Here is a 16,175-nt window from a genome sequence, read left to right as displayed (position 1 = left end):
CTCTGAGCTCTAAGTATCAGGAATCAAGTTCATCAAAGAGAATCTGAAAATAGAAGGGGTTGGCCAAGAGTAATACTAGTAAGAAATACATATGGTCTCCTGTAGCTAAACCCTAGGTTGTAGTAATGAGAATAGGGTCTGGGAATATATATCTCAACATATGTGTATATATGAATATCTCAACATATATGTATGTGTATATCTATCTGTCTATCTATTTATCTATCTATCTATCTGTATATAGATCTATACTATATAGTGATATGATGGTTCAGTGGTTGAACATAGAAGGCACATTTGGGAAATTTACATCTTCTTGAGTCCTTGCTCTCATTGCTAGCATCTGTGAATGTGATCAATTCCACCTCCTATCATGCCTAAAATTATTTTTCTATGTGCCTTTAAGGAATTATTCGGCTTTAGCCTGCTAACCTGAGAGAGTAACAGCACAAGCAAGGACAGGGATAGACTCAGCACAAGCAAGGACAGGGAGAGATTAAGAGTTTGAGGGCACACATCCTATAGAAACAAGCTGATGATTAAAAACAACCCTACAAGATGCTGATAATTGTGCATTTGTAGGAGGAGCTTGCCACCGGTCATTTGCTTTTGTATTGCTGTCATGTACCAAAAGGCAGGAAGAGAAGTCTAGGGAAAGCAATCCCAGGTACCCATTTGGCACTCACTCCCTGGGAAGTGACAGGGACACCTTCAACCCCTTTGAGCATGGAAAAGGTAGCCAAAAACCACCAGGAATTATTTTTTAAGTTCACTATCTGAAGAAAGTAATTCTTTTCCATTTTGGAATTCTGGCTAATGTGACGTTGATGCTAGTCCTCTTTCTTGAACATATAACCTCCCTCTGTTACGCGAGCTTCTTAGAGGACTCATCTTGCAGGTGGGAAGTTAAAGATTAAACTGCCTGTGCTCTTCTGCATAAAATGGAGGCTGGTCAGTGAAGTATGCAGAGGTGGCCAGCCTTGGCCTTGCTGCCTTGGCACGTGGTGACTGAGCCTGAAGTGGCTGGAGGAAGGGATTGGGAACAGGAGAGTCAGTAACCTGGTGTTAGTGATGATATGATCTCTACATTCTCGCTTTTTGGCAAATAGCTCTCTTTCCACCACCCTCCCCACAACACCCATAAAGTGTTCATTTCCACCCCAAACCTCAGTCCCCACGTTAAACTTCTAAATAAATAAACTCTGTGGTGAATGAGAAGGATTGTAGCTTGAAAGTGGCCTGACAAATACAAATGCTTTTATTCTTCAAAAAGGACCCTTGGCGTCGAATTGAAAGATGGTATTTTTATTACCCAGGATTTTGAAGTATACTAAGAGACATCGCATCCATCTTGATCCCCCCTAGATACTTCTGGTCAAATGACCGCAAGAGAAGCTTCTTGTCTCTGTTGCTAACACCACTTTACTTTTACATTAAACATGATCTGAAGAAAAATCTACTTCGGGGACATCTCTCGGCTGTTGCCATTCTGCACAGACCTTAACACCCAAAGAAAGCATTTGCGAGCTGTTTACAGTTGCTGTGTTAAAAGAATGCTCTCCATCACAGTAATTTGGAGAGTGTGAGATGGTGGCCCCTTGGGAAATGCTACTGAAAATAAATCTTTGAGAGCATTATATCAAAGATACTTGGAAAGAACATCTTTGAGCAACTGGTTAAGTGTGTAAGATTTTCCCCCCTCTCTCCAACGAACTTTGATGATAAAATGCCCAAAAGAACAAGAACAGTTTAGATTTGATTCTGTGCTTGTAATGTTTCCTCAGGAGAGGATATTGTGAACAGTGAAATTCTACCTCCATCTCTGAAGCCTTCCACGAAAGCCTAAAAGGCATTTTCCCCAACATCCTCATAAACATTTTCAAAATAGTCCTAACATGTGGACACTCTATCTCAAAGGAGAAGTTCTTGTACCTGATTGAAAAACAGGTAATAAAGGCCCGGGAGACCCGGGAAGCCCTCCAAATAAAATCTGCAAGTAGCTTAATACAGTATGGTTCGTAGTTAATCCGTTTTAATGTTGCAAGAAATGCTACTTTCCCACTTCCTCAAGTAGCAGTACTCCAGCATCGCCACAAGGGGGAACCATTGTTTAAATGTTGGAAGAATTGGGTCCTTGGAGGAATTCTCCAGCTCAGATTTCTCTTTCACATAAGAACCTGGTCAAAAGGGTTGAACAACAACAACAAAAAAAAGTAAAGGGACAGATGCCATCCTTGATGCAGTTCTATTTTTCGATAGCTGAACTATTTCAGCTTTTCAGCATTCACATAATTAAAGGTGGCTGCTAGGGCTGCAGCCTGACTCACAGAAACTAAAAACCAGAGTCAAGTATCTAATAGAAACGCATGTAATAAAGAAAGCACGGACGGTCTTTATGTTTCCATTGCTCATAGTTTGCCTAAGAACAAGGCAAACTTTTATTTATTTATTTATTTTTGGATGTACACAGGATATATTGAAATGTGTGGAAACAAAGACAAAACCAAACCCTTAGCTCCAAGTGTTGTCTATTAAATAGCAAAGGATCACAGTGATTGGTAACTGGAGAAGGGGAACATATGTTTGTAAAGAATTCTTGCTTACAGCCCTTCAAACCAGTGCCGTTGTGAAACCCAGATTAATGTGGTAAAGGACATATAGAATGGCCTCTTCGAGGCCGCAAGGCACCGGCTGGCACAGGTCCAGTTTCTGCACCAGCAGAGCAGCAAAACAAACTGGGAGATATTGGATGCCAGTAGGGCTTTTATAGGAAACCAGATGACGGCTGAGATTATGAATCTTGACAGTTTCCTGATTTATTGGGACGTTGTCATCCTCTTCTTTTGTATAATTTGGCAAATGATCACAGTATTAGACTCAGTGGAGGCAAAGCTAAGGGTCCCCCTCCTCTCAGTGGCAGCAGGTAGAAAGACATAGGCTTGGGTTTAGGCGCGAGTCAGGTGAAATGGATTTTTCAGTTACATGCTGTCATTTGAGGACCCCCAAGTTGGGGTTTTCTTACCACTATCAACCCACATCCAGCCATGTAACTAAAATGCACGAATTATCTCATAGAAATAACTCCGTTTATTTGATAAATCCAAAGCAAAGGTGATCAAATTTCAAACTGAAGTCTCTAGCTCTCAGAAACTGTTACTGTGAACCATGCAGGCAAGGAAAAACAAAGAAAACAATTAGAAAATACTAATAGTCTCTAAAAGCCATTCCTATAAATTGCTATTCTTCGCAAAACAAAAGTGTATGGAATTTCTCCCTCTGAATTGTTCATGCAAAATTACCAAAACAATCTTGGGTGACTTCCTAGACTTGAAATTAGGAAGCATTTGACATACTTTATTAGCGATCTCCCTCACCATGATAGTTTTGCATTCTCTTTTTTTGTAATCTTTTGCATTTAAATAACTGCAGCAGGAATTAAGCCTCAATAAAAATGTATCACAATTAAAGATACTTCCCACTAAACAATGTTATCCCCAAGACAGTTTTATCAAAATAGAAAGTCCCAAATTTAAAATGCTTTAATTGACCACTTTTTTTTTTTATTAAGAAAAGCCATGTCTGCACCTATGTTTCGAGACTGACATATTGTGCAATAAACAGCAATCAGCCTAAAGATGCTATATTAAACAAACCAAGTTTTGTTTTGCTAAACTAAGCAAAATTAGTTGAATGCCCTAAGTAATAGTTGCTGGTATTTTTTTTTTTTCTAAATTATTTCTCCACTTGTTTTTGTGTCTATGCATAAATTAAAAATCTGCTGAAATTTATTATTCATCTGAGATGTAATTAATATGCAAAATTATGCAAATTAAGATGCAATTAGGCTTCAATTCTCTAGTGGAATTTTCCATTATAATTTAATACAAAGTAATAGAGTAATTGGTGTCACGTGTAATTACGGTTACTCACGTGTACTTGCAGACGTGCAAATGATGTGGTATATGTTAGTTATCCTATGCAAATGGCTCATGCAATCTCTTAATACTTGGGAATGAAGTAAACAAAGATGGTCTTCAAAAAAAACACAAAAGATTGAGAGGGACCTCTCTTTCTTCTCATGTGTTGCCATTTTGAAGAACTCTGTGAGCAATTGTAACTAATTTCCCTGCATTTATTTCTAAGAATTTTAAACTTGGTGTTATAGAGTGCATTGTTTATTATTTGAGAGGAGTTATTTAGTAAAAAATGAATCTTTACACAGAGACCTAACCTGAATGCACACAGGATGACAGCAAGCTATGTAAGGAGGCTGGGGCTGTTTCTGCATTAGGCTCAAAGAGGTCCTATTTCTTAAATGAAGGAATATAGCCAGCCCAGCCCAAGACATCACTGTTACACTATTGTGTTAGCTTCTGATTCCAAAGTCGACCAGTTTGCTTCACAATCACTTGGGAAGCCAGGCAGTTTGATTTTCCAAACCAAAATGTCTTGCCTCCTTACTTTTCAGAATTCTGGAATTCCATGTGCTTTCTTGCCAAACATGTAAAGCAGTTGAACGAATTACAGCCTTCCCCCTGTCACTAACTCTGCCATTTGGTGCAAGGGGCTCAGCAGCTAACCTGTGTCGCGTTGTGTCTCCCTGGGGAAATGAAGAGAAAGTCTCCCCGGCGTTTGTCCTCAGCCTGGAGCTGCGGCTTCTCATTTCTCCATGAGAAATGATTACCGCTTGTTTTAAAACACCCATGCTGTGTTGAATCCTGCACAGAAAACATTATGATCGTGACACTTTCCTTCTCATAACTGAAGCACGCTCTTTAAGACGAGTATTTTATATTCTCAGCTCCAATTAACCTGAAGTGTTTCTCTTCCCTGTGTCTCCCCCGCACCCCCACCTACTTCACCTGAGTGTATCCTTCTACCCTTTCCTAACAGATAGTCTTTCAGGGAGGGGATGTGTGATGTGCTTTATTCCAGCTAACAAGAGTGGGCACTAACCGAGAGGAAAAGCGTGATAGACAATAGAGGGTAAGCAGCTTCACTCTTTCCCCACCACATTCCCACTCCGTATCCCTTTCCCCCTCTGCGGGCTGGGGATTTTGAAAGAACAGGCACAAATAAGAGAAAAATAAAGCTATCGTTCCTCTCCCATGCTGCACCCTTTCACGGCCCCACCCATTCATCCATATGTGGCTTTCCCATCCATTTCAATAATAATACCAATTACTATGCAGGCAGGGCCATTCTTATTCACATTTGCAGCTCAGTGTGGACATTTATGCCACACTCTGGGCAATGTTCATATCTTCAACAACATCGATGACACAGCTGTTGTACAATCATTGCAAGTGAAATATGCAACGCCCTGTGCAACTTGTGGGATCCTCTGTAACAGTGGAAGTTGGGGTAGGAGAGGGGTGACCCTTATCCTGACTGATTTCTCTCTGGTGCTGGCCTCATTATCTTAAGTCTTTGATACATCCGGGGACTGTGGGGCTCAAACTGATACAATTCAGAACCAAAAAGCTGAGGCAACATTGTTTTTCTCTCAGACTGAGGGAGTTTAGGATTCAGGTTAAATGGAGAAGTGGGATCCCCCAAACCCCAGCATCACAAACAATGGCTTTTCCTGACCCACTGTGGCCAAACAGCCCAGGACAGACAGAACAACTTTGACTTAAATGGTCTGAGACTATCCAGCTAGCATGTCCAACTTTGGCCTAGAACCTCAACACTGTTTTCTCTTTTTCCTGATCAAAATTTCCTGATCAAAATCTTCTCTCACCTCCAACAGGTTATGTTTGTGTCCAAAGCAAATATTAGGGGTTTCTTGGTTTTAATTTTCTGAGGAACTATACTAGTTCAATCTGCCCTTCCCAAAGAGACCCAACCCATGATTCCTTTTGTGCTCCAATGTCGATTTTTCCAACTCCCCATCAGCATGCCATTCTACAGGTAAACACCATTCACCTATATATTGTCACATACAATCAGCACAGCATAGATTATTTCTATTTCATAGGTAAAAAGATTCATGTCTTAAGGAAGGCCATGCAGGTAATCAATAATGAAACTGAGATGAGTAAAATTGCTAGTTTTTTTCCTCTTTATTTCATTTATCTTTATCAAATACTTTGATATTTCTTTATCTTCTCAGAGCTTTGCAAAGACTCTGTGGGATAAAATTTAACATATTCTTTTTTTACACTCCAAATGTAGAAAAAATATCTTACAATCAACGACATTTTGACAGTCCTCCTCAGCCAAACAACAGTTATGACATAGCTGCCAATGTTTGTGTATGCACACGACTTTTGTTGTTAATCCCGGTAAATGACTAAGCAAGTGAAATCCTTTGAGTATTTAGCCAACAATCTTCAACGTAAGGACCATTTAAGAAAAGAATACAAGTTTCTGTGTTGTCTGACATTTGACGTTTTCTGGTAAGATCAAGAAAGTGTCAGCATGAAGATTCAATGAGTGTCAGTAACTTGGAAGAATTCCTGGAGACAGTGGTGGAGCCATCTATTAAAAGCTTTATCTTCAACAACAACACTGAATAGAACCAAGGGTGATGCTGGGTAGAAAAACAGAGTAAAAACTAATTCATAGTGGTCAAACTCATCAAGAACACCAAACCAAAGTATTTCACTTATATTTCTTTTATATATCACCCAAAGGTGATAAATGATAATTATATCAACCTAACACTGAAAGATCTCTTTCAGTAATTATAAAACAACTATTCTATGTGGTAAGAAAGCATGGTATCAGCCATCTTTTCTTTTTTAGGGACACATAAAAAATAGTTCATTGATATTCAGAGGTCTCTTAGAAACCTGAAAATATATTAGTTTCTTATTTGAACCTCATAGATATCCTATAAGATTGGTGTTGTTGCCGAAACCGGTTTGGCTCAGTGGTAGAGCATTGGTCTGTGGACTGAAAAGTCCCAGGTTCAATTCCGGTCAGGGGCATGTACATTGGTTGCAGGCACATCCCCAGTAGGGGGCATGCAGGAGGCAGCTGGTCAATGTTTCTCTCTCATTGACGTTTCTAGCTCTCTATCTCTCTCCCTTCCTCTCTGTAAAAAAAATCAATAAAATATATTTTTTAAAAAGATTGGTGTTGTTAGTATCATTTTATAGATTAAGGGTTCATACAGAAGTAACCTCAGTTCTTAATCTATAAAAGTAACCTAAAACTGGGGACTGAGCCTGCAACCCAGCCATATGCCCTGACTGGGAATCAAGCCAGCGATCTCTTGATTTCTGGGTCAGTGTTCAACCACTGAGCCACATCTGCTGGGTTATTACCTTCTTTTTGCAGATGAGGAAATTAAAATTTTGAGAGATTAGGTAAATTGCCAAATACCACGCACACAGGAGTTGATGTTGAAGTCCATGAATTCAAAGATGGGAAATAAAGACTATGTTCTTTCCATAATATCTTAATGTTGCCTCGAGTTGAAACAAATATAAAGTGAATTAAAGTGAATTGATTTGAACCATATTGAACTGGCCTGGAAAAATCTGCCACAATGCACAGATATGAGACTCATGACTCTGTAATTCTTTTATTAATGATGGTGTATCATTACAGCCAACACCAACCACCATATGCCTATTTCCTAAGGGTGATTCTTTAGAATATTGAACTGTTAATATGTTTTAATCTACTTTTATTAATAAAAGTTTTAGCTAATAAAAAAAGTTCTGTGCCCAAACTCTTGGGTGATTAATATTGCTGCAATGACACCTAACTCTTTCTTTGTGAGAATGGCATCTTTGGTGTCAGAGTGCAGGTGAGAGGCCTGATCAGCATTGGTTCCTAATACTCTGGTCTCATTTGGTCTGTCCACACGGGACAAAGCTGTCTGGAATGGTAATCACAACTACCCAGAGCAGCTTTCTGAGGCAGCTTCCATAACCGGGGTTTCTAGTCATCTCATGCTTTGAGCCAACAGACTTAAGGAAAAAGCAGCATTTTCTATTCATATCATTGGGAAGTGCTACTTTCAGACTTTTTGAAATAGATCAGATTCAACTGCCTCATTTCTCTGAAGAGGAAGCAATGCTAATATCTGGAACTGATCTTTCCGTTTATCTTTTATACAGAGAATTCACACACCCATTATTGCATCTATTATGTGAGGCTTCAGCCCTGTGAGGTTAAGCAAATTATCTAAGGTCACATGGTTAATTAGTGACAAAATGAAAAGAAAGTGTTAGAAACCCCAGGTTTATTAATTGTGTGTTTTTCATTGAGCTGTTTGCTTAACAAATATATATTGCACAATACCCAATAGGCGTTGTACTTAGAACTTAGAGTTGGCATGACAAAAAGAGAGTAAGAAATATCCAATTAATGCTGAATTGCCCTCAACTTGTAGACTAATAGCCGAGAAAAAGTGTTGCCAACACAGAGGAGGAAGTGATAACTGCCTATGAGTGGTTTTAATACTTTTCTAGGAGAGTTCTTCATGTAGAGTTATTATACTGACCTCAGTGAAAAGGCACATTCTTCAGAATTTGTAGGACAAGGGACATCTGAATAGATTTTTAGATAGTTAGGATTTGAATATGTATCATGTAGAGCAGAGGAAATTGTTTTAGACAGGGACAGAAAGCAGAAAATATATGGAAAACAATGATAACTCTCCTTAATTCTCCAGTTACATTAAAAAAAATAATAATGTATAGAATACCATGAGTTGTCTTAGAATCAATTTCAAAAGAAACTTATTATCTGTTAGGCTTTGGAGTAGGATGTGTACTAAATGAACGATGGACTGTTCAATCAGTGGTGTCTCAGGGTCAAGGACTTATCATAACTCATTTCTACAAAATTGAAGGTGAGTGAAAATGAGCAGCAGAAGCTTACATTCAAAATATAAGTTGTGGAGAAATCATGAGAGACCTTGAATGACATTAAAATTGTTGAGACTTTATTATATGGACAATCAGGAGCCATTAAAGGTTTTTGATGAGTAAGAAGTAATAGGATGAGAATAGTGTTTAGGAAATTTAAATTGACAGCATTATGTAAGTAGGATGAAAGTAGAAAGGCAGAAGGGAGGTAGGATACTGAGAGGTCAAATATCCTCGCATTAGTGCTCTTTTTTTAAAAAAAATATTTTTTATTGATTTTTCATAGAGAGGAAGGGAGAGGGATAGAGAGCTAAAGACATAGATGAGAGAGAAACATCAACCAGCTGCCTCCTGCACACCCTCCACAGGGGATATGCCCGCTACCAATGTACATGCCCTTGACCGGAATTGAACCTGGGACCTTTCAGTACCCAAACCAACGCTCTATCCACTGAGCCAAAGTGGTTTTGGCAGTGCTATCTCTTAAAAACATCTTTTTTTAAAAAATTCATATATAAATAATTTTCATACAGTGGAACATTATTAAGCAAAATAAAATAAAATAAAATAAAATAAAATAAAATAAAATAAAAATAACAGTTGACTCAAACTACAACATGGGTGAATCTTTTAAACAATATATTGGGCAAATGAAGCCAGGCATACTAAAAAAAAAAAAAAAAAAAAAAAAAAAAAAGCACATACACTCTATGGATTTTTAATGTATGCATTTGCAAAACAGGAACCACTAAATATTGGACAGAGGATTTACCAGGAAGAGACAAGAGAGAACTTTCTACAGTGATGGAAACTTTTATATCTTAATAGCAGTGTAAGTTACATGGATAAAGGTATTTATCATGAAATTTTACACTTCAGATTTATATATTGTATTTTACTCTTTACTCTCTAAAAATAATTATTACGTAAAGTCTACTTAGGAATAATGATTTTCATAATGGTATAGACAACTAATTTCAAAATAACTATGTGTTCTATGATTGCACAAAGAGTGCCAGATTTTTCTCTGTTGGAGTTATAAATATGGAAAGGGAACAACTGGAATAAACACAGGAGGTTGGACTGGACTTGGAATAATCAGATAAATTACATATTTTTAATGTATAAATAGGTAGATACAGAAATATGTGTGTATTTTTGTTGGTGTTTTCCTAGCTCTGAACACTGAAAGAGGTTGAAAGCAATGACATACTGGTAGCGATGAGCACAGCTAGTATTCATATATTGGCTCCTAAATACCATTTGCCACTAAAAAAAAAACACACCAGGCCCCTTGGAGGAAAGATCAATATCATAGCTAACGCTGAAAAAGAACAAAGTGAGTTGTTCAAGAAACTAGAAAGTATTCAAGAAATGTTGGAGGTGTGTCTAAAAAACACAGAAGATACATTGAAGGGGCTATTGATGTCTGAAATCTAGAGTAATTTGACTATTGATATAAATTATGCTAGGAATCCATCCCATAACATAGAAACATGTGAGTCTGACTTAATATAGAAATAAATACATGAACAAATGCATCAGGTAGTCGAGTGGTGGTAGGAATTAACAGAGAGGTGAAGGCAGGTGTCAGATCATGGAGGCCACATCTGCTTTTCCACACAGTCCTCTGCTCCTGTTCATATATCCGCCTCTGCTTGGAATAGTTTCCGTTGTTCTCACCAGCTTGGTGTCCTCCTTCCCTCACTCCTTCTCAGGGCTCCACTTGTGTGTCACCTCTTTTGGGAAGTTTTCTTGAATTCTTAGAAGCATCTTTGTGAAGTAATTATTGACCATTTGTTGTCTCTCTTGTTTTTCAAAATGCCCTTCCCTCTCACTACAGGCAGCAGAAATCTGTCTTCTATATCTTAGAACTCTTTTTTCCTCTTAGGTTTATTTATCTTCTCTATTTTGTATGTCCATCTTCAACCCACACTTGTGAGAGACTTAGGTTTTAACATTTTTTTAAAAAAATGCTTTGCTATGAAGGGTGCGGCAACATTAATTGCATTGTATTAAATTGTATTCCATCAATTAGTTATGAGCTATGAAAATGATAGTAATAGGGGTCAATTTAGAAAAAAAATTAGTTTATCTTGATGCCAGCTGTGAAAAATGCATAAGACTGGCTGGGAGCCAATCACAGAGGCCTTGTAAGGTGCATCCTTCCACCTGCTTTCAGGAAAAACCTTATTTAAAGAAAAAAAATGCAGATAATTGCAGCTCTCCTTCTGTCCTGTGATTCAGAGCTGGGTTCTATTTTGCTTCATGATTGGATGGTTCTGGTCAGGGTTTTCTGACAATAGGTGGCTCTGTCAGCCAGTTATACGGAATGATCACAGTGACCTGCCACAATAATGAAAGTCAGCTAGCCATGGAGCTACAGGATGCCCTCTCACTTAGGATCAGAAGGAAACCTCATGCTGAATTCTAGGCCTCCTTTTCCCTCCTTGGCTCTGCTGAAAATAAATGTATAGAAGCTACACAAGTACCCGCCCCTCCATTCTTTCTGAAGATAGACACAAACATAAGAGCCATATCAAGAAGTAGATCCCTCCCTGAGGCAAGTAGGAATTCCTGAAAGTGGGTTAGACCTTTGAGGACAGGCTAGTTAAAACAGCAGATACAGCACATTATAGGTGCCAGTCACTCTACTGTCATTTGATGGTTTCATTTTGCAGGATACAGATATCATAGCTCTATCTAGTTCAGCCAGTTGAGTTTGATCATATTATGTGATGTTAACTGTTACAAACTGAGGCTAGATGAGCACCTGTTTGAGACAAAACTCAAGGAATATTTAATTTTTAAATGAATGCACAGCCCTAGAATCTGAGTGGCTTTGGGAAAGTTAGCATTCCCAGTGATCTCCCCCCCCCCCCCCCCCGCCTATTTTAGAAGCTTTTTCAGATTTGTGTGCTAATATTTCTATAATCATGATAATTATTGTATATTATAAACAGTTATTTATAACATGGCCATTTCCAGTTTACACAATGGAACCAGATCTTTAGCCTTAGCATGTTCTCAGGATAGGGTCATATGCATGTCACCTATACAGTTGATTTAATAACCCTCATTTTATGGGTTAAAAAAAGAGAGACTTGTGGAGATGGAAATATTTTCTACTTATAAAAGGAAGAAGCGTATATAAATTCTGGGATGAAAAATAAGGAGTTATTCACAGGAAACTGAGCAGCAAAGTGTATCTTGAGAACATAAAACAGTGATGGAGAGAAGAGATATAATTGGTTATTATCTAGCCAGAGGTCCTCGGGATAAGTTAATTCCAGCATTTATTATCTGTTGGCCTTGGACTTGATATGTTCATAAATGTTGCTGAGCTCTGTCCAGGGAATGGAGACACCCTTCCCCAAACTCACCCGAATATCTTGCAGAATTGTGGGACCTGGGGGAAGGGCAGATTGAAAATGTAGATGACTTGGGGTACTTCTACAATACAAATGAAACAGTTCCCAACTCATATCCTCTGTAGGACAAGACTCTGTTCTTTCCTTTTGTGATTCTTGTCTTCTATTCGATACCTCCTTACTCTGTGTCCAGGCTTTGGTGACTTCTCACTCAGGACTGCTTACCTCACAGGATGATGTAGTAAAGCTAGGGGCAGGGACAGGGGGTATGCAGGGAGAGTTTTAATTTTTAAAAGTCTTGTTTTATGCTCAAGATAAAAAGATTTAGAATTAAAGATCTTTCTGAATCAATGTTTTCCTGCTATTGAGGAGAGGAAAATATTTCATGAAATAGGGGAATGGTGAAGAAAAAGTGGAGAGTACCAACCAAAATTGGATAATTATGGATTCCTGCAATGAGACTCTGAGTCACCAACTAGGCTTTCTGCATGCTTAATCCCCCATGTATGTTTAGTCCCAGGAGACATGGTAGAATACCCATGGAGTTTGAGGATTTCAATGTAAGTGAAAAAAATGCAAAAATTTCATTAGTAGCATAGGAGGATGAAGGCAAGACTTAAGTTTTCTTGTGCCCAAATGGTGAAAGAGCAGGAAAATATCTATGATCAGACAATAAAACAGAGAATATTTTACTCTGAGGCTAGCCTATTGTCATTCAGGCCATTAATAAGGAATTGTATGCTGGTGTAGGCAGAAGTCCAAGTTCAGATACCTAGGGGCAGAAGAGAAGAATTAACCAAAGTTTAGTTGACAGGCATTTTGTTCTGATTGATCAGAGGACAAAACAGTTCAGCTAATCATTGATGAGGCAGAGAATGGGATTATGGAGGATCTGTGCTGCCCTTGTCATGGGTAAGCAGGAGGAATCCATGAGTCTTCTCTAAGTCATGTATAGAGAGGTGTTTCTTTGAAATAAGCAGTTTCCTAGAACAAAAAAGAGTAAGGGGATTTTTTTTTAAACCTTTGTTGTTTTCTGGAATCATGATTTAATATTTTAAATCACATGTGTCAAACACAAGGCCCGCAGGCCAAATCCGTCCCGCCAGGCCTTGCAATGTGGCCCGCACCGCGCTGTCATCACTGCACTCCGCTGCGTTTCCATCACAATGACAGTTTATGACTGTTCAGTAAACCATTCGGCCCGCGATTTAGGCTGGATTTTAGATTTTGGCCCCTTCTCTGATTGAGTTCGTCACCCCTATTTTAAATAGACACACAGTAATGAGAAAAATGAATCTGGTATGGTCAACTCTAAGTATACTTGGATTTCAACATAAAGGAGAAGATAGAGAAGCCACCACTACAGCAACATCCAGGAACAAAATAAACATCCCTAGAAGAGGAACAAAATATTAGCTTCAGATTTCTTATCAGCATTCAATACAAGAAAGCTGTAGAGCAACTAAATAGATATCCAAGTAAAGAATGCCAGTTTTGGTCTTGCAAGACCTCAGAAAATATTGTGTCATTGAGACCTTATTGAAAGAGTTATTAGACAATGAATTTTAGCTAACAGAATAGTAAGTAGGTAAATAGTGGCAAAAGAACAGGAAATAAATATTGAATGTTTTTCACCTGTAGAATCTACACCAAATATGGGGATTGAGATGTTAAAATGAAATGTAAATGCATGTGCCTTGACTATGTAGAAACGATATAACTAACAAACATTGAAAAGGCAAGAAAGGAGGTTAGAAATTAACAAATTCATTGTCTCATTTAATTTTCAAAAGTAAACACTGTCCGGCGTATAGTTCAGTGTTTTAGCTTAGACCTATGAACCAGGAGGTCACAGTTCGATTCCCAGTCAAGGCACATGCCCAAATTGCGGGCTTGATCCTTAGTAGGGGGCATGGAGGAAGCAGTTGATCAATGATTCTCACCATTGATGTTTCTATCTCTCTCTCCCTCTCTCTTCCTCTCTGAAATTAATAAAAATATATTTAAAAAATAAAAATAAATAAAAGGAAACACTAATGGCAATGAGAGTCAGGTAAGAGAGAAGAGAAAGGAGAGGGAAATGGAAGAAGAACTAGTCTAATTTTTAAATATAATTCATAATGGGAAACTTAGAGACGTAGTTAAAAGAAGTACATTACTAAGGGTCCAATATAAAATTATTATGATAAAGGTAGTAACAACACCAAAAGTCCACATTAGTTGAATAGCAGAAAAACAACACACAAAAAGTGAAAAATATAAATTTATAATAAATGACCATTTTTAAAACCACAAAGAAAATTCAATACAAAAGATTTAATGGAACAAAGGACATAATTTTTATATCAATAACCCACCTATTAAAAGGCTTAACTTAGCTTTTAAAAGCAGAGAATCTTTAACATGGATTATATGACTCAATTCTATTCTCTATGGCACAGACTCATCTAAAATAAAGTACTTAAGTAAGGGTGGAAATTAAAAAAAAAATTAAGAAGGGTAGATTAGAAAATACAAATAAAAATAATGACTCCAGCCAAATAGTATTAAAAAGGATAACCTAATAGTATAGCAGTATGTAACTTATAATGGACATATTCCAGTTATGAATATCTGTGCATCAAACATTCATAAAGCACAAATTACAAGTGATAGAAGCAGAAATAGACATAACAACATTAGTGGGAGACATTGATTAAATACTCTCAGTCCATGTCAGATCAAGTGGATGAAAATAAGTATATAAAATGTTGAAATAACATAAATAATAATGTACAGCTAATTGATAATATAATTCTGTACCTTATTCATTTAGAATAAATCTTGGAATGTGGAAGAAAATAAATATTGGACTAGTTAAATAAATTATAATATATATTTTGGAATATATATTATATTAATAATATATGGAATTTATATTATATATTTAAAATATATATGTAATATATATAATACATTAAAAGGAATATAATGCAGCTTTATAAAGGAATAAGGACATATGTCACTAGACTACATATGTGCTAAAATGTGTGTATATTTATATATAGATATTTATGTTTAAGTAAAAAGTAGTTTTCAAATAAATAGCTTTAAACTATATATATATAATATAATATTTTGTCTGTAATGGGGAGTATAAGAGTATCTGTATGTATATGTGCTTGTGTATATGTTTTCTGCTTGCATACAATTATATTAATAATAAAACTAGAGGCCCGGTGTACAAAATTCATGCACGGGGGCAGGGAGGGGGTTGTCCCTCAGCCCAGCCTATATCCTCTCCAATCCAGGACCCCTCAAGGACTGTCTGAATGCTTATGTAGGCCTGATCCCACCGGGATCGGCCCTCTCACAATCCAGAACTGCTGGCTCCCAACTGCTCACCTGCCTGCCTTCTTGATTGTCCCTAACAGCTTCCGCCTGCCAGCCTGATCACCCCCTAACCACTCCCATGCTAGCCTGATTGATGTCTAACTTCTCCCCTGCCAGCCTGTTTGCCCCAATTTCCCTCCTCTGCCAGCCTGGTCACCACTAACTTCCCTCCCCTGCAAGGTTGATCGCCTTCAACTGTCCTCCCTTGCAGGCCTGGTACCTCCCAACTGCACTCCCCTACTTGCCTGATCACCCACAACTGCCCTCTCTTGCTGGCCTAGTCCCTCCCAACTGCCTTCCATCTTGTGTCCACATAGGGGAAGAGTCTTTGATCATGTGAGGGCAGCTATCTTAATTTTGTGTGTTGGAGTGATGGTCATTCTGAATATTACTCTTTTATTCAATAGGATAGAGGCCTGGTACAGGAGTGGAGGCCAGCTGGTTTCCACTGAAGGGTGTCCTGGATCAGGGTGGGAGTTCACTTGGGGTGTGGAGTGGCCTGAGCGAGGGGCCTGTGGTGGTTTGCAGGCTGGCCACACCCCTCAGTGACCCAAGCAGAGGCCCTGGTATCTGGGATATATTTACTTTCTACAATTGAAACTTT

This window comes from Pipistrellus kuhlii, unplaced genomic scaffold (assembly GCF_014108245.1).
Source record: "Pipistrellus kuhlii isolate mPipKuh1 unplaced genomic scaffold, mPipKuh1.p scaffold_m20_p_11, whole genome shotgun sequence".
Lineage (NCBI taxonomy): Eukaryota > Metazoa > Chordata > Mammalia > Chiroptera > Vespertilionidae > Pipistrellus > Pipistrellus kuhlii.
This window is presented reverse-complemented; position numbering follows the sequence as displayed.